We start from the raw sequence: 24,552 nt of genomic DNA, 5'->3' as shown, positions 1-24,552 counted from the left end.
ATCACTCGATATGCCCAAATTGCTTGAACCAACTTCTTATGCCAACTCTTCTTGTTGATTTCCAGCATCTTCTTAATGATATTAACCAAAGATTTGTTGGAAGACTCCGCGAATCCATTGTCTTGTGGATGATAGGCAGTTGAGTGACCCAAAGTAATGTGATATTTATTACAAAACTCAACCATCCTTTTTGACTTGAAAGTTGCTGTGTTATTAGTGATTAACTTACTCGGGCAACCAAAATGAGACAAAGTATTATTCTCAAGAAATGAAATTATTACCGCATCCGTAGCTTGCTTAGTGGGAATTGCTTCGATCCACTTCGTGAAATAATCTGTCGCCGTGAGGATCCATTGATGCTGACCTGAAGAAGCGGGATGAATTTCACCAATGAAATCCAACCCCCACTACTGAAAAGGGGCACTCACCTCAATGGGCTTAAGCAGCAAAGGCTGTAATTTCTGCTTTCCTTCAAAAATCTGACAGTTATGACAGCTCTTGATAGTCTTGAACACATCAGCAAACAATGTCAGCCAATAGTATCCAGCCCTCAGAATTTTATTTGCCATTGTTTTCCAAAAAAGGTGACCGCCACAATCTCCTTTATGGAAATCCTCCATGATTTGCTTCGCTTCTTCTTCCACCAAACAATTTAACAAAACGCCACCGGGATCTTTCCAATAAAGTGCAGAATTGAAAATACAAAACTTAGCAGACTTTAACTTAAGAGTTCTAGATTTTTTTCTAGCCATACCAGGCGGCGCATGAAAATTCTGAAGGACATATATGATATCTGAATACCATGGAGAAAGAACAAACATTTCTGATACCTGAAGTGACGAAATTTCCTCATTTTCATCAGACATAGCAGCAATCAAATTTATGTCTAAGACGTGCAGATTTGATTCAGCCATTAACTTTGCTAATTCCTGTCCTTTAACAAGATTCGTGGGCCTTATCTCTACATCATACTCCAGAAAAGCTGCAATCCATTTGCCACGTCTTCCTTCAGGATCTGTTTGGACCAAAACATCTTTGACAGTAGCGTTAGGAACATAAGCTAAAATATGGGAATGTAGAATGTAAATGCGGAAATCTTTCAATGCTTTAACAAGTGCAAGGGCTTGCTTCTCAATAATGTTGTATTTAAAAGAAGCATCTCTTATAATCCAGCTGAAGAAAGCAATGGGTCTTTCATGCTCATATTTTTTCTGCATTAATACAGTTGCCATAGTATGCTCTGAAGCAAATGAAAACAATATAAAATCCTCAGTATAATCCAGGCTGATTAGAACCGGAGCTGAATAAAGAGCCAATTTTACTAAATTGAAAGATTTTGCCTCCTCTTCCGTCCACGACACTTGGCTGTCCTTCTTAAGCATGTTTGTAATCTCCCTTAGATGTTCAGTAAGATTAGGAACAAAGCGACGCAGAAAATTCATCTTACCATTAAACGATTGAATCTCCTTCTTATTCTGGGGCAGGTCAATTTGCTAAATCACTTCCACACGTGCTGGATCAATACGGATGCCATCCTTTGAGATAATGTGCCCAAGTAGTTTTCCTTCATCCATGGAAAACAAGCTCTTCTTAGGATTCAGCGACACACCATATTTTCTGCACTTTTGAAAGACAATTTTCAAATGATACAAGTGTTCTTCATCTGATTTGGAAAACACAGTCAAGTCATCAAGGTACACAACCAAGATGACATCCTTCTCATTCGCGAAAGCCAAGTCCATTGCCCGCTGAAAAGTGGTACCTGCGTTCTTCAAACCGAAAGGCATTTTGGTATAATGAAAGGTTCCCCACGGAATGGTGAACGCTGTTTTGTCTCGGTCATCTTCATGGACTAAAATTTGGTTATATTCGGAATAACCATCGAGTAGTGACATGCGAGATGCTCCAACTACTCGCTGAAGTATGTGATCCATTTTTGGCAGCGGATAATTATCCTTCAATGAAACTTTGTTGAGATTCCGAAAATCAATGCACAAACGAATCTCACCAGTCTTCTTTCGCACAGGCACCAGATTAGATATCCAATCAGAAAAATGAATGGGAACAATGATTCCTGATTTGTACAACAGATTGATCTCCTTCTCAATTGATGGCAGCAATTTTGGATTAAGCCTTCTTAACTTTTGTCTGAAAGGTTTTTGATTAGGCTTAATAGGAATTGTGTGCTGAATTATATTGGTGTCATATGTTTTCAAATCAAAATAGTCCCAAGCAAACACATCGGAAAAAGATGACAACAAATTGATATATTTGGCCTTTACCTTCGGTGGCAACGTTTTGGACAGCTTTACGATCTTCGAATGCTCGGTTGTTCCAATATTCACGTCTTTGACTCCCTTCTCTGTTGGCTGCAATGTTGGTTTGCGGGCTACTTCATCATGATCAAAGAGTTCTTCTAAAGGTATCAAGCCTTTAGGAATAACATTATCCTTGAGCTGCAACAGTTCCATTTGATTGATCTGCACATCATCTCTTTTCCGTCATCATGTTGTACATCAATTGAAGTATCTTTGAACTTAACTTTGTTTTGCAGAAAATCATCAATCTCCTCATCATCTTGGAAAACTTGCCAATATCTCTTATTGTCCGGGACAGTTGGATGATGTTTCACATGAATTTCAAATTTATTACTTGAATTCATAGGAATCTTCAAATTACTTGCTTCCTTAGCAAGTGCATCAGCAATACTATTTTGAATACGAGGCACACACTTCAAAGTGTAATCTGAAAACAGCTTCAAAATGTCTAGGACATCATTCCGGTATGCCCGCATCTGAGGATTCTTTGCTTGATATTCGCCTTTAACTTGCTTAATCACTAATTCGGAGTCTCCATATACATCAATCCTCTTAGCCTTCAGCTTTCTTAGGATCTTTAGGCCAGCGATCAAAGCCTCATACTCAGCTTCATTGTTTGAGCAATCAAAAGCAAGTTTGTAAGAACATACATGCACATTACTCGGCACTTTATTTGGAGCAGAAAAAGGACTGCGTACCCAAATTCCAATTCCAGCACCATCACTTCCCACTGCTCCATCGAAATCCATAGTCCAGAGGCCATCTTCCTCTTCTTCTAAGTGTTGAAACTCTATTTGCTGTATTTTTTCTGCTTGCTGTCCATTATCCTTTTCTGATCGTTGAATGGTATTGCCCTATTCTTGACTTTCTTTCTTCAAAACTTCTCTGAAATTCTCTACTATTTCTGGAATATCATCTTCTGCAACTAACTGACTATCAATCTCATTGAAACTATCTAAATACAAAACAAAGACTCTAAATCTGTATGTACATAATTGATCGGATGATTAATTGGTTTCTCCTTGCTGGTAATCATGTATTTCATTTTCTGCTCCCGATAAAGTTTTCTCATTTGGCCAAACAGAGGAATCGTTGCATAAGAGAAATCAAGCTACATAGTTCCTTTGATCTTTTCTCCCCAAGATCTGGAAAGAAGCATTCCAAACCGAGGAGGTATATCCGCCACCACCACATCCATCAAAACGTTCTTTGCCGGAATCTGATCCAAACTGACCACCAAGTATTTAATAAGCCCAATACATCTCACCCTACTGGAATCAAACGAATAGAGATCATGGTACTTCCTGGTAATGTCCAAACCCAACTTCTCCATGATGGCCTTCGGCATAAGATTGTGGGAGGCGCCGGAATCAAACATAGCATTATACAACACAAACTCATGCACTCTCAAACTGATATAAAAAGGAGGCACGTCACTATCTGGAGACTCACCATTCAATGCAAGTCCAAAAATCAGTTCAGGTTTATCATCTTCTACACTCACCATATCAGACATTGGATCAAAATTCAGAATTTTGGAAACCTGACCTCTATAACTGTTGTTCCTCATCAGCTTTGTCAAGGGAATGGATACCTTCAATTTAGAAATTTCATTTTCTAAACTAAAAGTGGAAGTCTTCTCTACCTCTTTGGTTGGAACCTCTTTCTTCTCAGCTTTATATTTTGGTACAATGGGCTGATTGACTCGTTCATTTGCTGATGGAGATTTTTTAGGCATAGGATCAACAACTTCTTTCCCTTTATTTAGTGCAACTGGTGACTCATTCTTAGATGTTGGACCTTCCTTTCTCTTCTAGATTGGATTGATGGGGACATTTCTATCTCTTAATGAATACTAATGCTGCTGGGTGGACAAGGCATGCATATACCCTATCTGATACTCATCCGACTCCTCTTCAAGAGCTGTGTCATTTGCCAAGATAAAATCTGCATCCTATTGTATAGCTGAACTTTCTGCATACTCATCATCTTCAGTGATAAAAGTGGGCATCTCATCAGGAGTAAATAAGTGATTTTCTTCCCCTATTACATGGTCTTCATCATAAAATTCGAGACCAACAAAATTCTACTGAAGAGGTGTCTTTACTTGTTGTTGTTGTGATGTCGTTTCTTGTGCTTGCTGCTCGCGTTGTTTGATCCTAAATTGAGGTTGCTGCTGTCCACGGAAATTAGGATTCCCGATCTGTGGTTCAGGCTTATCAAGTGTCAACCTTTCAATCATCTTTTCTACCTTGCGGAGCACCTGATCTGAGGTAGAAGCTTCTTCCTTTATTGAGACTTTCTTCTCGGTTTTCAATCTAGCTCTCTTGTCATTCAAATTTGCCTCAACACTAACGGCAATTTTCTGCATTTCTTCTAAGGTAGCTGGATCTCTCTCTCTTAATTGATAAGCCATGTACGGATCAAAACCATCCAGGAACTTTAGAAACTATGACCTTCTAGTTGGCTTTAAGTCATTAGGAATTGCATTATAAACCGCATTAAATCTATTAAACACATGGGCAACCAGAAAATATGAAAGATAAAACATGCAAGTACATTTTTTATTAACATGACATATACATTTATAGTACATTGTTGTGACCGTTGGGTTTCACATCCGAAGGTCTCTTGGACTCCTTTTGTCCAATCAGCTTCCACACTAACCCATTGAGGATTAGGTGTCCAACATTCCCCCCCTTAAGCCGAAGGGTTATGTATGAGTCCAAGAAGAGAGTTGTAATACAAAATGTGAAAAAATGCATGGCAGCACTAGGCTTAATGTGCTCTCTGAAATGTTGGTATAAAGGGCGGTGGTTTAAGGATGACCACCAACACTGGAATGCTTAGTGCAGTTCCTGGAACTCTTCCAAAACTGGCAAGAAACTGAAGTTTTCTACTAAAGGAAGTGCTCCTATTGTTTTGAAGAGGGAAACCTTCAACCATGAAAGGGAGGTCTCACCCCGAATAAAAGGGAGAACTTCAACCTGAAAAGGGAAGTCTCAACCTGTGATGGTTTAAGGATGACCAACAACTCTGGAATGCTTAATGAAATTCCTAGAACTCTTCCAAAACTGGCAAGAAGGTGGAGTCTTCTGCTAGAGGAAGTGTTCTCAATTTGGTTCCTGGAATTCTTCCAAAACTGGCAAGAAGTTGAAGTCTTCTACTAGAGGAAGTGTCCCAGATTGCCAACTGAAGGCATGCTCAGGGGAATCTTTGTTTCTGGCTACAACTCTGGATCTGGTATGGTAGGTTGTGGCTCAGGCTCGCTTGATGTGGATTTGAAGCTTGTAGATGACCATCATTTCCCCCCCTGTCAGATACAAGGTGAGATGACGGAGAAAACTCAACTGCAAAACTATTCAATACTCTGGAAGAAATTCTAACATGTGTTTGGAATATCTTCTTGTCTGTTGATGCCCATTGCCAAGAAGTGATCCATCCAAGATGAATCTTTATTCTTGCAAGATGTTTGTTTCTGAAGCATCTGTGTGAAGAATGGCTGGTTTTATGACAGTGCTTACATGGATGAAGATCAAAACAGTGATCTTTCAAATGGCCAACTCGGCCACAGTGTTGGCATTTTACAATATGTTGTTGTTGTTGTTGTTGAAGAAGGGCAGAGTATGGACCAGCTGGAGGTGAACTGTCATGAGGAGCAGGTGAACTTTCATGAATGAATCCAGCACTCTGAAACTGAATGGGCTTTGAGTAGTCTAGAATATGAAAGGACAAGTCCTTGTCATATCCAGGACCAGTTCTATGCTTGTTGCGGACAAGTTGTTCCCAAGGTTTGATGATGGGCTTGGGAAGTGCAGACTGAGTTTCTGCATCTGCATGTACAACTGCTACTTTATTGGGCACTGGATCTGAATGAACTTCAAAAATATTGTCTCAGTATTTATGGGATTCTTTTTCATTGTTCTGAACAGAAAGAGGTTCAAAATGATGTCTATTTTGATGTAGCGCTTCTTGCTGTAGCTGTGATTCAAGCTGCAAAAAATCGATCTTTTCCTGTGCATTTTGTAAATAGACCTGAATGTCTATGGGAGAAACTTTGCTGAATTTTAATGTATCATGATTAGTAGACAATATGAGAGTTTTGAGGAATTCTAATACTTCACTGATTCTAGCCATTTTTTTTCTTCAATGTCATATTTACACCTTAAAAACTGATCACAACTACTACTCAGTGCAGAAAAGTAATACCCACTCATAGTACACAACAATATCCTTTACAAATGTGCAGCAAATGAATCAAGGAATCAATGTATATATATGTAGACAGAGACTATAATGAGTCTTAATACCACAACTGGGGCAGCACTAACTGCAAACTTGCTTGGATCCTTCAAATACTTCTTCCCTTTTGAATCAGAAAACCTCTGCCGCTATTCTATATTTCACAGTTTCTTTCTATTGAGGACTTCATCAATGGTCCTTACATATATTTCGCAAATTTTACAGTTAACTCTCGTAGTTTCCTTAAAATAAAGTGAAGAGGTTTACTCAAGCTTAACCCACAATAGTTCCACTTCTTCTACAAGAAAGTAGTTTAGATCCCAAAAAAATTTCCAAGGGTTTCAGAGAGTAACTCAACAGTGAAAACTACGCTTCCGCTGCGCAACTGATTCAACATACAAATGTGCTAGGGCATCTGCTGGTTTTACTGTCAAATTTTGCAATCAGTATGAGACGAGCAAGGTGGGAGCCCAGGCCAAGGCTCTGTAAGTGCTGTTGAGCTACCAAACTGTGTGAGATTCCCGCTCGAGCTTCCAAGCTGCCATGTTAGATAGGAATTCAACACATTCAACGTAATACTCAAAACTGATCAGTGTTAAAGAATACATATAAATATATGGGTAGCACTCTGAGTGTTAATGGACATCGCTCTAAATGTAAGACCGCAATGCAAGACAGCGCAAACATTCACCAGAGTGTTATACAACACATATGGACAGCACAAAAGTAATCCATACTGTAACAAACATTCAATGGACAGCGCATCGATTTAATCATTCCTTGTTCCTTGTTTCAACAGACTTTGATGGGGGAGGAGCTCATGTAAATGTATGTATGAAGCAATGCGTGTGTATACCAACGGATGGCAGCTTTCCTTGTTCCTCGTTCTTCTTTCCAGCATGCCTCGATGCGCACCAGTCCAAAACCACCATGCCTTACCATCCACAGCAGCAAGATTAGAACCTCGACTTGCCAAACGCGGCGTTAAACACTTTCTCTGTATATATTCTGATTTGTATTAGAGATATTTACACTATATGAGCCACTGTACACCCGTCACTTCACTGATTATGCAGGAACCCACTCTAACAGTACCCCATTTACTCACTCACTGTACAAATCAGAAACTCCTATTTCTCAAACCCAGCCAAATTTCCACCTCCCATTGCACGAAGGTAGATTTTCTATATCAGACGCCGCGTCATACATTCAAAAACGCCTCAAAACGAGAAGTCCAGATGACTGAATGGGTTCTTTAATAGCAAAGTGACCATGCCCGTTGTAACAGCTCAGGTGGACAGCACACCAAAGGACATATGGCTAGCATCAAACCTCAATCAATGGAGCAATGTTAAACATATATGGGAGTAGCGTCAAACAATAGAGCAGCGTTAAACTTAAAGGATATACGGGACAGTGCTCCAGAGTAGGAAACACATGCTTGCGTTAATAATCGTATAAACAATGTACTCTTTCCTCCAGCGTTCAAAAGACTTTGACGGCTGCAGGACTGATGTCCTTCAAGTGAGACGGGTGTTATGTCAACCAGAGGAGTGGGGATACCAGAGTTCGATGGAGAGGCCGAGGTATAGATGGGAGGCCGTTCGATGGATGAGGCAGTGATCAATATACGCTGCATTCAATGTAATACACGAACGTAAATACAAGAATTGATACCTGCGTTTTGGTGGCTATGTTGTTGAAGATACAACCTTTATCAGAGAGCCGAGTAACATAATCCAGAGTGATCAAGCAGGGCTCATGCAGTGGAATATTTACGAGGATATTGACCTGAGTTAAGAAACGGAGAGACAGTGAATGGAAAATGGAACCGGACCCGATAAGTTATTCCCACTTAGAGATAGTCTCTTCAGTTTTGGAAGCGCCCCGATTGCAGCGGGAGACAGCGTTTTTAGTGGAGTATAGGAGAATATAAAATTTCTATGACACTAACGCAGTGAGACAGTGTTTGCAACAGGTCTCTTGACAGAAGAGTAGCGTAGAATGGCAGAGACATAATGTGAATATGATGGACAGAGGGGTGTTTTATTTTTTGCGCTATTTCCTGACACCATTCGACCAACTTTCTCCATTGCCTATCTTAACTGTCATACAGAAAATATAACGATTCATGTGCTTATGCTATGGTCTCTTTAATCACACGGCTTCCACAATTCACAGGAGCACACGTGCCATCCATCATATCATTTTCAAAGCCACGTTCTGAGACACTTTTTAATGTGGGGAAGCGTTCACTGTCAGGGAAAAAATCCTCGACCAATTTCACAAGAAAAAACCAAATCATTCTACACAGGTTTAGTGCAGGGAAATGTATTTAAAGAGCAGCAGCGACAGATAAATTAAATCCGGGAACATATCTCAGAAGTGCAGTGACAGATAATTAGTTCCCTCAGACACAAATGGGATACACACAAGGAATGATTTGAGAAGCAAATTCAGACCAGCATTCAAATGGAGAGTCCACAAGGATTCATTAATTGAAATAAAATGGCCAACACCCCAGAAGAAATATCAATTCCAATTCATATCAAAAACCACAAAAATTAGTGGCTCAAATATGAGCAGGGCAGAATATCGTATGCTCTGATACCATGTTAAAAACACATGGGCAACTAGAAAATATGAAAGATAAAACATGCAAGTACATTTTTTATTAACATGACATATACATTTATAGTACATTGTTGTGACCGTTGGGTTTCACATCCCAAGGTCTCTTGGACTCCTTTTGTCCAATCAGCTTCCACACTAACCCATTGAGGATTAGGTGTCCAACAAAATCTAGTACAATAGTCTTGCACGGACTCACCAGCATTCCGCTTGATCTTGGTGTATTCAGAAGTGATCTGAAGAGGATCTTTCTTGACTTCCCAACGATCCAAGAACTGTTTTTGAAGCTCGTCTAATGTGGGAATACTTCTAGCTGTCAAAGCTCTGAACCATTTTCTCACCTCACCTACAAAAGTTTGCACAAATAATCTCATGGTCACGTTTTCAGCATCAATCTCATGAAGCTCAAAGAAATCTATCATCTTGTCCACATGTTGTTGTGTCGTGGTACTTTGAGGAGTTCCATCAAACAAAGGAATTTTACTCTGATAATCTGCTAGCATGTGACCCAAAACTTGAGGCAGCACGAGAGGTTCAAACCGAGCAGCCATTCCTCTTGGTGGATTTGGTCTAGGGGATGTTGGGGGAGAGGGTGCAGCTGATGTGTGAGGTGTATGAGGAGGTGTATGTAGAGGTGAATCAATTTTGGATGTAGAAGGAGTAGATGGAGGTGAATTTACAGCAGACTTTTGATCAGCAATGTTAGGCTGCGGGGGAAGGGTGGGAATGAAGGGAGGTTCAGTAGGGATTTTCGAAGCGGATGCCGTTACAGAAGATCCGAGGGATGCAGATGCAACTTCTAGGAAATCAGCGATATTTGAAGCGTGAATTTCACTTTGGAGGTGCTTCAAGATAAAATTCTCAATTGATTTATTATTTCTTTCAACTTCAAGAGCTGCAGCAAAGTCAGGATTTGGAACTATAGAACCAAGAGCACTTTCGGATTTGGATCTGGATTAGCTCTTGTATATCTCTTTAAAGCCAGCGTGTTGTTTTCAAGAAATCAAAAGGACATAAACAACTTGTTCAGCCTTTCAAATTCTAAACTTATCATCCAAAAGCTTAGAATTCTCAAATGTACTGGGGCGATTTACAAGTCAAGTGTCACGATTACAAGCTAGACCGGAGATTGACTGAAGCAGCGTTTATCTACTTGCGCTAATGCAAAGCAAAAGCATTTCGAAGGCTACCTGGCATAACTTCAGGCTCCGTCTATAGCTTAGAAAACTAATGACATCAACAAGCAAACCATTTTCTCCCCAGTATGGTCGCCACTATGTTAGAGCCTAGATTTGTCTCAGGCTGAAAAGACAAGGTTCTAGGTCCACATCAAACCATGCTCAGCCTCGTAGCTAGCCCTACGAGGACAGGAGAGGGCTCTCTCCGGGTCAATCTCGGTAAAAGACAAACGATGGGGCTCGAGATGACTGAAATAAAAGCTAATTTTAGGCTAGGTATGAAGTACAAAGGTTTGATGTGGACCTAGAACCTTGTATTGGTGTCAAACTAGCCCTCCAAGACTAAGAAGAATCCTCTAAGAGCAATCTCACTGAAATCTACAAGAAAAACAACAAAGGAATGTAATGTCGTCTCCATTATGAATTAAATAAATTAATATAAGTCATGTCGACTTGGGTAAGAGACACAACAGTTTGTGGCTCACGTCGGCTCAAATACGTTGATGCAAACTACTATAAATACCCAATGAAGTTATTAGCAAATGACATAGAAGAGAAATCGCATTATCTTTTGAAATGTCGATAGGTGCAGGAAGGCATGGCTTGGGTCTCCGATGCGTTACAAGTCGAAGATTTCATATGGGTGCAAGCAGGTGCAACCTTGAACATGACATGGCCACAGGCAAGGATTGAGTTAAGATAGTGAAACCCTCTCTGCAATCTCGGTCTAAGATGAAGGCATAGTGATGATAATGATCTCGGATAAAGGCACATTTATAACCATATCAGACGAAGGCACAATGATAAGGATCTCAGATGAATGCACAGTGATAAGGATCTCAGACAAATATGGATCTCGCATAGCAATCCTGACTCATAGATCTACGCTCTTGTTAATCCACAATGGTTAACATTATTATTGAAATCAAATTTGTAGTCTTGATCATAGTAATCTCGTATTCCTAGTTGTCTCGGCATTAACGTAAGGGTGATAATCTAAGACGATGTCACAGTCCTAATAAGATATGTATAGTGAAAGAACCTTGGCTTGATTGTATCTAGTAATAAAACTTAGATCTAGCACCTCAATGAGTAGAGGATCTCGAGAACATCTCTATTATAGTGGCGACCATACTGGGGAGAAAATGGTTTGCTTGTTGATGTGATTTTTAATGCTCAAAAGTGTGTTTATGTGATTTTTAATGCTCAAAAAGAAGAAAAGATGTCTCCAATGTATCCAATACTGTCAGAAACCCCCATTTTGGTTCTTTCTGCACCTCATTTGGCCAAACATTGAGTAAATTATGGCTATTTCAATTTTTTCCCAAATTCTGTAGCTAACCATCCTCCAATTCAGCCTAAACCCGGCCTGAGTGCCCCAAATGTGGAAATGACACACAAACATGGCCTACATTCCTGCTCAGTGGGAGAAATTGTAGGACGGATAACTCTGCCATTAAGCCCTTAGTTCTAAAATGCATGGTCATGTGGCACGCATGTAACCTAGTTTAGGGCTCACATTCTAGTGCCTATGTCCAACAACTTTAAGCCCTCTACTTGGCGTGCTCCTAGTTGCATGGTGATTTGAATTTAAAAAGTAACGCAACAAAATATAGATATAATTGTAAATACAACGATGTAGTAGAAATAACACTCCCTTTCATTAATATCAAGTATTGAAATATGCTTACTAATAGAATGGAAACAAGACTAGCTAATGAAATGGTAGATTATCTATGAGAAGAGATATGGTAGCTACATGCCTCCAAACTAAGTTATAATGAGGCTCAAGGACCAATTTATTATTGAAAAACATGAGAAACCCCTAAACGACCAAAACCCTAACCCTAAGAGATGAAACGCGAAGAGTTTATGGGCCCCGTTGGGGTTCTTTGGGCAACTGACTTCCTGGGGTTATAACTTGGTCATATTATCTTCATTGATCATGTATGATACCTTGTTAGAAAAGTCTCTCCTAGTACGAGCCTACACTGGACCTCGAAAAAACGTCGTTTAAGGGGTCAAAACTACTCCAGAAGTTGAGGACCTGAAAAACTACTAAAAATAGTAAATGCTGAAATAAAGAAGGAAACAATTGAAACTAACTAGAGGTCTAGGTGGAATAGGTGGGTGGCCACCAATATCCACATGGACCACTCCTCCCCCCTTAGGAAGAAATGGTCCCCATTGCATGCAGATCCACCATGAGGTGAGGAAATTTCTGTTGAACCTGGTCCCTGGTGAGCCACTTACCTTGGTGCAGGAGTTGGGTAGCTTTGAGAACCTGATATAGTTGGAAATTCTATTGGCGAGTGTTCTTGACCTCTATGTCCATAATTCGATAAGTTGTGGCATATTCCATGGAGTTTGGATTTAACTCTGTTTGTGTGAGTTGTTCTGCAAAGTCTGATGTGTTCAGTAACGGTGGGAAGTATGGTCAAAAGCAGTCCACATTGAACACTGGGTGCAGACCAAGGAATGGGGGAATGTTGAGCTCAAAATAATTGTATCCCATAGCCTTGGTAATGGTGTAAGGACCATATCGGAGTGGTCTTAGCTTCCGATGAGCTCCAGTAAGGCGTTATTTCTGCAAATGCAACCAGACTTTGTTGCCCACCTGAAACTTGTGTGTCACCTGATGTTGATCATGCCTTTGCTTGTACTTGAAATTTGACTTCTATAGGATGTCATGAACCTATTGGCAGAAGCGTTGGATGCGTTCAATAAATCTGGTCACTTTATCCGCCTTGGACAATACATGTGTGGATTCTATTTGTGTAGCCGCATGAGGCATGGTAACATCAATCAAACACAATGATTGAAATCCTAGACCGACTTGAAAGGGACTACGACCAGTCGAGCTATTGAGAGCTCTATTATAGCTATGTTTCACATATGGAAGAATCTCATCCCAGGTTCGAGGATGCTTGGAGTTATGCATGTTGAGTATGTGCACTATCATCATATTGACAACCTCCATCTAGCCATCAGTCTGGGGATGGAAGGTAGTCAACATGGTGACCTTGGTGTCTAATAGTGTCCAAAGGCTTGACTAGAATGTGCTCAGGAACCTGCTATCCTGATATGATATAATGGTCTACGGGATCCAAAAATGTACCCATACTCGTTCAAAGAAGAGTTTGGGAGTTTCCTCTATTGTGATACTCTTCTTGCAGGCCAGTGGCAGGATGCTAGTATAGCCATCTTAGAAAATCTGTTAATGACCACAAATACATAGTCATTACCATGTTTGGTATAAGGGAGGCCAGACATATAGTCTATGGAGATGGATTCCCACAAATGGCTGGGAGTAGGTAAAGGAGTGTACAGGCCTTACTTCTTGATGAATGGCTTGGTGATGGTGCAGGCAGTGCAGGATCTGATATATTTCCGAACATCTAGTTGGAGTTTGGACTAATAGAAGTACTTTTATAGTACAGCCACAATTTTCTCCACCCGAAAGTGTCCTGCCATCCAATTGTAGTATGTCTTCCAAATCAGTTTGACACGCTTTCTTGAAGGAACAAAAATGTGGCCTAGGTATCATAATAATGTGTCATGGAGGTGGAAATCAAGAAATTTCTCCCATCTACTAGAATCTGGTATGTGGAGGTGAAATCTAGATCATTTTTGTATAGTTGTGGCCATCCATAGGCCTAGTGACCACAAGAGTTGAGAATAATAGTCATTGTTGAAACTGGGGGCCGACTGAGGTAGTCTCCAACATGATTGATGCTGCCCTTTTTATATTTAATTTTCAAGTGGAATTGTTGCAGATATGTAGACCACTTATGATGGTGACCATTTTGAAACTTCCACTATGTTTGTATAAATAGAAGAGGTCGGTGATCGATGTGGATGACCGTCTCCTTCCCCAGAATGTAGTGATTTCACTGTCGCCAAGCCTGCACGATGGAATACATTTATTTATCATAGATGGGGTACTTCTGAATTGTATCAGAACATTTCTCACTATGATAGGCCACTAGATGCCCGTGATGGATGAGGACTGCACCAATAGCATAATATGAGGCGTCTATCTCGAATGGTTGTTGCAGTTTTGGCAGTGTGAGTACTGGTGCAGAACAGAGGCAACACTTCAACCCAACGAACGCCTTCTATTGGGACTCAGACCAGGAAAACTTTGATTTAATCCCTCCCTTAGTAATCTGACTCAAATTTCAAGTGATATGGGAGAATCCCAACACAAACCTCCGATAAAAATTTGCAAGGCCCAAAAAGTTTCGAAGCTCTGTTAGAGTGGTCGGTGCTATGCAATCCCAAATGACTTGGATCTTAGTCAAGTCGACATGCAACATGAACACAACAAATTACATATATAAATACAAATACAAATATGAAAGAGAAATAACACTTCATTTCATTAATATAAAATACTAAAATATGCTTACAAACAGAATGGAAATAAGACTAGCTCGGGCGATGGTAGCTTATCTCTGAGAAGAGATGTGGTGGATAAATGCCTCTGAACTATGTTACAATGAGGTTTAAGGGCCTATTTATTATTTAAAAACATGATAAAACCCTAAACAACCAAAACCCTAACCCCAGGAGATGAAACGACAAGAGTTTATGGGCCCCATTGGGGTTAGTTGGGCATCCAACTTCCTGGGGTCATAACTTGGTGATATTATCTCTATTTGGCGCATACGATACCTTGTTGGCAATGTCTCTTTGAGTACTACATTTTTTTCTGCAGGCCCCTTCTTACGACCACGAGCCTGTACCATACCTCAAGAAAACGTCGTTTAGGGGGTCAAAACTGCTTTGGAAGTTCAGGACCTAAAAATTTGCTAAAAATAGTAAATGTTGAAATAAAAAAGGAAATAATTGAAACCAACTGGAGGTCTACATGGAATAGGTGGGTGGCCACCAATATCCACCTGGATCACATGGTCACCCATATGTTTGTGGTTGGCCCCTTTTCCAGTGCACGCTCTTGGTTACATGGAAGGGTCATATGACTCGGGGTTGGCCCCCATGGGCTGGCCCCCTATGAGCTGACCCCTTAACTCCCGCTCAGTCTCTATTCTTGCGCACTATAACTTGGGCTCTGACTGTGTTGTGTATGGGGTTGTGGTCATGGGCCGGTTAAGGCCTAGCCCTTGGCCCCCTGCCTACAATCCCACAGTGCTGGAGTGGCTAGGGGCTAGGGATTAGCCCAGTCCCCTCCCTCATATGTTCATCATATAAACTTTGAATAGAACCATTTGACCATGTTTAAACAAGGAACAATGTGGTGTGGTGGTAAGAGCCTATAGTGTGTGTTTCCATGCCACGGGTTCAAAGCTTGTAGAGGTAGTTCCGCATCCAACAAAAAATTTGCACGAATGAGTTGAGGCCATGTGGCGGCCACCAATTGGCCCACGTGGCACTCCCTCAATGGGCCACATCAAAAAAATGCTTAACCAATAAAAATTCACAATTCCATAAGCAATTAGAATGAGAGTAGTAGTCAAGGACTAGTCAACCAAATACCTAGTCAAAACTAGTAAAATTCCTAGTCAGTGTATGGACTGTTGACTGAGTGTACGTGCAACCCGAATTCCAAAAATTTTAGATGTTTGTCAATTCAATTAGAAAATTATATCAGGAAAAGATGATATCGATTTTGAGTAAAATGTATAGTGTTGGGTTCATATCGTTGAGATCTATCCAGTCATTCAGGTTTCAAGCTCTCTCACACACTTTGAATTTTAAGCACTATTTTGATCCATCGAATCATTGTGTCAATTGAGAAGTTAACTCATCGGATGAAGAAATTGAAGAGCATGGAGTATATTCATCGCAACTAGATGCATTGCAAATATTCAAGCACAAGGGATAGTGAGACGAAGAGGAAGTTTCAATAAGAGCATATTCTTTGATCGAATCAAATTCTACATCTAAATCTTTTAAATTAAAATCATCATGATAAACGGAAAGATCAGTTAATGCACCTACGCATTCATCATCGCATACATCAACAGAGTAATTATCTTCAAAATTATTTCGTCCCACAACTATATATTGATAAGAAAATCAACTTCATTCTATTAACTAACGAGATTAGTCAATTGAAAATCATCCAAGAATGGAAGTGCATCATATTGACGTGAGGAACTTTGAAAGAGGGAAGATAGATCAAAATTCACTTCACTTTTCTACTTCTTTATCTGTGTAACATGGTTGCCTTGTGCATGATTGCAATATGAACTAGTAACCTGAAAATTAGGAGAGTGTGAAGAACTATATGTCAGAGTAGATTGATCAAGTGGATCATGGTACAAAGTGTCATGGAATGTAGATGATAGGGGATAACAAATTTCCCTTGAGAAGTAACCATTTCAGTGGAACCAGATTCAAGATTGAGGTTAAGAGTGCTAATGTCATCTTGAGAAATGAAAGGATTAGCCTTCACCCTAGGCTCCATGAACCATTCCAAGGTTTCCTCCATTGGATCTTGATCATGAGAAGTGGATAAGGTTGAAGAGACATATTGATAATTTGATTTTTGGACTTCCCAACTTCAGCCTTAACACATAGAGGCACCACGATTGGTAGTGGAAAAGGAGGAGGACAAGGAACCAAAGGAATAATATATTCATCCTCTGAAATTATGGATGTCTCATGATTTACAAGAGTTGGGAAATCACAAACATCAAGAGGTTTAGATTTACCATGCAAAGAGATATGAACCAAATTATCAAAAAATTTCTTCAAGAAATCCCAATATGTTTCTTCTTCCAAAAATTCATAAAAAATGTGAACGAATCGATTAGAAAACTCCTCAATTGATTCATTAGATTTCATTCTTAGTTGATTATTATTTTAATAACGTCTTGGTAATCATACCTATCAAATACAAAATGAAGCTCCTTGATGAGGTGTTCAAAAGAATGAATGGAAGTGGGTGGTAGGGAATGACACCATCAATTAACTTGACCTTCAAGTGTGAGGAAGAAAATAATACCAGCCATATCTTCATAGTCAATTTCATAGTATTCCCAGAACTTAAGAAAAATAGATGCATGCTTGGTAATAGATGTATCACCCTCACTATCAAACTTAAATTGTGACAAGTCATCAAGCTATTCTATGGAGATGAAAATTTTACCATGGGATAGGTTAGAGAAACATTTTGGGATTATGATTTTAGGATGAGCCATTTAAGATAAGAGATTCAAAACATAATTAACAAACACAACTTGTCACCTAGCCCTCCTTCTAGTGTCATTATTATGTAAATTCAATATTGGAGAAATGCAATGTAAAGTGGAATTACAAGAGATATGTATAGAATGACAAAAGTCATAGAGAAGTCAAACAATCATGAGGGTTTTCCAAGAGTCACAAGGGAGGTGCAAGATCACCCCATTTTTTATATATACACCCTCATCACTCATGTAAAAGACTTTTCACCTTGGCTCCTCCCACCAAGAATTAGAGAGGAAGATAGTTCTTTTGGAGGAGCAAGTGGTTGCTATAATGCTCCACTATTAGAGCTAGTGGTGTTCACTATCTCAGTGTATCTTGGAACTTTTTCTTAATTCAGAAGCTCACTGAACCAACACACTTTCATGTCTATGTCATAAATAGTGTAAGATTATTCTGTGAATGTTTGCGATGTATGTTGTTTTCATCTGTACTATGGAAATTGAACTATTTCAATGGATTTATTACTTACTTTGTTAAAGGTGTATTGTATTTGTTTTAATAATTGTTGCTTCCATGTCAAATATTTCACTAGTTATTCAATGATTCATTCGTATGTACATGCTTGTGTGTATTTTTTAGATTAGTACTATTACTTGTCTTTAAAAGGATCACTTTTGTCTCCCCTTTCTATAGAAGAACCCTAATACATTCCACAACTGAACATTCCACAAGGAATAGCAACTTTCTACTATGAAAGTACCTATGCATTACTCTCTTGTGTTGAATATTGTAGCCAAGGAAATATCTCTAAGAATATACGGCAATGAGGCCTTATTTTCGAAAGGGCTCCCACACCAAACAGTGTGAACTCTAATTGGGAATTTTCATCAGGGAAACCCCCTTGATTGATGGATTTCCAGCACTGTCAACATACTCATAGAGTATCTTGAACCTCCAACATCTCTCCCCTTAACTCCTGAGTCATTTTCCTTTAATTTTCTAAAATTAGACCCCTAGTGTATTCTCATCTGTAATTTATTCAGGCTCTACAAAATCTGAGTATTGATTTGTTGTTTTTAGTTTATCAATCTCTCATTATTAGCTTTATAGTTGAGTACCTCCATTTGGAGACTCCTCATGGTCTCTTCTAGCCCTCTATCTTTTGGCTTGTCCCTTCCATGACCATTTGGCTCTGCCCTATAATTACCCATGCTCATGTTTATGGATCTTGACTCTTCGTCATTACTATATGGCCCCTAAGTATCCCCCATATTGTTCGTTTATATTTTGGCCCTACCTTATAAGCCACTTATAACCTTCTTTTCAAAATTTCAAGAAATTTCCCACCTCAATCCAAATTATAGGTTGGTAGGAGAATTTTCCTTCTTAATAGCTTTATATAGACTATCTATTTGTCCAAATATGAGCCTTAGGCTTAAATTTATGACCTCTGAAATTTTTGGCCTATTTACCCCAATTTCCCATGTAATGTCACAACACACTATTTACAATTTCCTAAACAATTATGAATTCAAATTTTTAAATTTATCTCCATCTTTGGGTTCTATAGTCTCTTAGTTTTACATTTCCTACTTTGGCACTCCAATCTCAGCTCTAACTATTGAGTTACACCCTTTTGAAGTGATTGTATGCCCAAATTTTCCTTCATACTATTTTAGTCATAACTCCTTCATATGAACTATGTTTCACAATTGTAGTATGTCGTTGGAAATATCTCTCCAAGATCTTTTATCTGAGATTAAAACTCTTCATAAAAGTGATTGTCATGGTTTTTTTCTACCTAAAATTGTCATTTAAGCCTTCGAAAACTCCCTACAAGAAAATGACTTGTAAATTTAGAAAAAAATAAAAAAATAAAAAATATTGCTAAAATTATGGCTAATTTTCTCCCATGAACCATTCATATTTATTTGTAGATTTATTCTTTAATTGTATTAGACATACTGACTTCTTTATGTGCCTTCTAATTAACCAGAAAATAACGAACTACATATACTTTTAGGCTTTCCCTAGTTCTCACAAGCTTAGACTGCCCTATGTCGTTTCCCCTTTGACACTTGCCATGCATGTGGCCTTCCACATTTTTCAGGTTTTCTATTCCCATTGGCCTCGAATTGACTTGGTTCAACTCCCTTGACACTTTACATGCATGTTGCCTTCCACTTTACATTTATCAAGGGCCCTTGTCTCTTTGTTGCGTAATTCTCAAAATCCCCTGCAGTTCCTTTTATTGGTGACGTCAATAATGATGTCACCATGATGTCACGCTAACTTGGAATGCCACATCGGTTGTCTGCAAAAGATATTATGTCAGTGTCACATGTCCTCATATGCCTATGTATCTCACGACTATCTACATGTCCTATTGTGTTTCGCATGGTCATAAGAAACCATCCCAATCAAAATTACCAATATTACAGACCCCTGGTAGTGGTTTAAAATTTGGGAAGGGGCCCTATAATTGGTCCCAATTGTTGATTTTGGGATTATAAGTTTGGGCACAAATCTTAATCACACACCCCCCAACCCCACTAAACATCTAATATTATGGGGGGGGGTCATGGTTAATCTTGACCATCGAATTATAGTGGTCGACCATTGATTTATAACATTCCGGGAGGGCAAAACTTTTCACCACCCCCCAGGTCTGCTAAATTTCAACCATGAGGGGGTGGGGGGGCATAGTTGATCTTAGTCGCCAGATCTGGAACTTTCGTAGATTAACATATGTCCTCCCATCCAACCTGCACTTCAACCCCCTATTTACAAGTTTTTCATAAAATTCTCAAATAAATGATCAGAAATTTAGGGATTTTCCCAAATTCTCCATAGCACGCTTATAATTTCTTTAGCTCAGCCAAATTCTAGCTTGATATTATTCAGGAAAGGGTTAAAATTAAAATAAAATTAACTCTCAGCTTTAATTTTCTCGATCCCACTTAGGAAATTTTAACAAACACTTGGCAGGAATCTTCTTACTAGCATTTTGTCAAACACTTCACTTGCAACCTTTGTATACCATATTTTCACCTTTCCCATACAAATCCAATGTCACATTTTTTGTTCTAATACCACATATAACATACACCATCATTCCCCCCCCCCCCCCCAACAACCCATTGTTAGCTTAATCCTCTCTCTCTTGACAACCAATTTCATGTCAGATAACCCATGGAAACTTATGCTTTGCAAATTTTTCCTTTTTGTAGGAAATTTCACCCAATAATTTACATAATGAAATGCATATTCTAAATGTCTACTAAAATGTAAAACACATGCACATGCATACTCTAGCATAATTTTCTCTTTTTAATTTACAAACATGTATATTTCATTAACATATATCTAAAAACATTGTAGCGAAAATAAATATAACATAAGAAAAATACTTATCTTTTAAATTGTACAACTAGCTACAAACCTTCGATGTTCCACCCAACCATCAACCATGTTGTTATTTTTTACAACAATGGATCACCCCCCAAGTGGGGCTTTGATGCCATAGGGCCTTAGCGTCAACTTGCCCAAAACTTGGTACATACCGAGTACTAACAACTATCGTCCAAGGTACCAAGCTTAGTAGCCTCCAACCCATAGTCCTATGGCTTGCAAGATTACCATTTCCTTCCCAATCCTTCCAAGTACCGTTCTATGCCTCATGCAACCAAGGTACCAAGCCTAACAACCTCGAACTAGCAGTCCTATGGCTTCTAGTAATTCCACTACCCTGACAAGCCTTCTAGGTTCCCTTCCAAGCCTCCATTTCCTTAACAAATACCATGCTTCCATGGTCATCTTCTCAGAATCCTTTGTAGGATTCGATTGTACTCTTGTCATAGCACATGAATCTCTTGAATGTCCTTCATTGTGCCTAACATCCTTTTTTTGTATGCATGCCTATTGAATTCACCCAAGCCATTAATGGACTTTGGCTATATACATGGACAACTTTTATGATCTTATCAAATCATAAAAGTCCCTTTTCAACCATATGTGGAGTCTAAGGCCCCATACTCATTTGCGTCTTTTCATTCTGCATCCATTTATTTTATTAATAAAGATGTGTTACATAATTATATTACCAGGACTTCTAGCCTCAAAATATAAAACATGAGCATATTACTAGCACAACATCTCCATATCACATATACACACATACACATGGGTGTTCAAAGGATGTCGTCAGCTCACCATCCTAGTTCTGGATATACAGGTTATTTACATTTGAGGGGTCGAATAGGGGTGCTATAGGAACATAGCAATAATCAACCAAATAATTGAAGACAAGTTGAAAATATAAGTAATTGAAAAGCCTTCATTGTTGGAAAAGTAGTTTTATATGGTTGATTTCACTTATGACAATGGGCATTGGAAATTGTTAAATATGGGTGTGTTTAATGCTTTGTATGGAGAAATATGGAACACACTAGTAAGCTAGGATAACCCAATAGATAGAGTTATTCTTGGTACAGAATGTTAAAAGAAATGGAAGAGTATATAGTAAAGATTCAACAATATTTAAATGTTTCACAAGATAGGAAGAAAAGTTATGTCGATAAACATAGGGAACATAGAAGTATCCTAGAGTTGAGCTAAGAAATTTCTAGCCAGTCTTATTCTAGATCCATGGAAGGGATGGATATTATCTAAGCCAAAAAGTTTCATAAAAGAAAATCACATCCCTTGGGTTATGCAAACTCATGTAGAATAGAGCTAGGGTGTTTGAATGGATGTAGTAATAATGTCACCGTGTTTTTACTAGGAATTGGGTTGTGAGAATGGAAAATAGATACTCGTATGAGCTTTCCCATCCTTGTGGATTCATAGCTTTGACTCGGGAGAGGTTTGTTGCTAAGAGAATTGAAGTAGCATATTCTATGGTTGGGTGGAGCATCCAACATCTACAAAAGGTTGTGTAAATCATTTAAAAGATAATTGATCTATTATTTTTTTTTGTTTATTGTACAATTGTTATGTTAAATGTTGCCTTCACCTATATATTTAGTATTCAAAATAACAAATATATGATTTAGTTTTTTAATATTTAAATATTTTTTTATTAAAATTAAATATTGAATTAATAAGAGCCCACAGTAAGGCACTTCGCGATGTAAAGGTCACATATATTGTGATGAGGTGTATTGTTAAGGCACTCCATGATGTGAAGGACTGGTCCGAAGCTTCGTGGGAAAAAATCCAACCATGTTAAGGGCTGGTGTGGCCAGGTGTTAACCTCTTTTAATATGCAAAATTTGAAGAAAGGTTTGTACCTCCAGACATTTTATCCCTCTGAGAGCTTCATAAATCCTAGTTAACATGGGTCTATGCTAGTTATTTATATTATGCATGTGTCACTTCCATGCTAAGTATGAAAGGAATTACACATGAACTTCATCTTAAGCAACACATCAATAAAATGTTTTAAACATAGTTTCTTTCTCATTTACTTTATACAGTATAAACATAGTCTCTATATATAAATATATACATATTTACATTGAATGTTTTTTTTGTTATTAGTATCTTTTTCAAATGTTACATGTCAACTCATTAAAAAACACCTATCAATGAAAGGAATTGGGCGTCTCATTCATCTTCAGCAACACACCATAAAAGGTTTCAACCATCTATATATATATATATATATATATATATATATATATATATATTCATTTTCTTTACATACTCTTTCTTTGTTTACATTGAATTTTTTTATTGTTGATAATTTATTTTGAAATATTACATATAAATTTTATATTAAATATTTAAAGAATTACCAAATCAACAACTTCCCGCATACACTCAGCCATCAATCTAATAAGACATTTCTCTTTCTCTCTACATACATACACATACATAATATGAACATTAAAATATTCTATTTATTTTTGGCACTATATTTTTTCAATACATATTTTTAAATATCAAAATTATATTAATATTATTTTTAAATACATGAAATTATACATTAGTAAAAAAAATAATTATAAATAAAATTAATTTTTTTTCAATTAATTATAAAATAAAAATAAAAATATTTTATATATAACCAATTTTGAAAAAAAAAAATTGTTATTATTAATTTTAATTGATTAATATAATATTATTTTATTATTTTTTCTGAACCCACTAAAAAATAATAATAAATATAAATAAACAAATAATTATTATAATACGAGAATTTGTACGCCAATGTGCATGATAAGGACGTATGTAATTAGATATTTTTATTGGAAAGCAGCTAATGATTATTCAATCATTGCATGTGGCTAAGCTAAGAGGAAAGTGGTTACGGCGAAAAGTTAAGCGTGCCGTATATATAGTGAATTAATTAATGATGATGATCATTACCTGCTTGTCCTGTGTCCGGCAATTCTTTGGCCACGTTTGATATTATCTGTACCGGATTCGAATACCACAGTTTAATCGTAGTTTAAAGAGGTTATAATTTTATTTGTGAGCTTTTGATAAATTTTACTTTGAAAATAATAGAAATTGTAGTGAGATTTTGAAAATAGGATAAAAAATAATAAAAAAAATTAATTATAATTGTTAAGTTTCCAAATTTTGAATATTCAAATAATCCTAAATCTATTTTTACTATTAAAAAATAATTTAAACACTAATACTGTTATTATTTTTTTTAATACACTAAATTCCAAAAAAAATTCACCATCCCAACAAAATTATAACTTTGGTAAACCACACAAAAAAATATATAATCACTTCGACAATACCTTTGCCCGCTACGAAGCAGTGCAGTGTTAAAATTCAAGCTACCTTTACTTTTGATTTAACATGGAGTTGTCAATTTTCAGTATGCTTGGAATTTTGATTTAACGTTTTTATTATAAACTTCATAAAACATTTAGGTTACACAATATTTATAATTTATGTTTTTGATATTTGTTTTTATGGATAATTGATGTTTTTGATATTTATTTTTATGGGGCTGATTAGTGTTTTTTTTCTCTTCTTTTTTGGATTAAAACAACAAAATAGGT

This window comes from Pinus tabuliformis, chromosome 9 (assembly GCF_031772625.1).
Source record: "Pinus tabuliformis cultivar Carrire ecotype Pingquan chromosome 9, CPIR1, whole genome shotgun sequence".
NCBI classification, from domain to species: Eukaryota; Viridiplantae; Streptophyta; class Pinopsida; order Pinales; family Pinaceae; genus Pinus; species Pinus tabuliformis.
The sequence above is the reverse complement of the archived record's forward strand: the minus strand, read 5'-3'. Positions refer to the sequence as shown.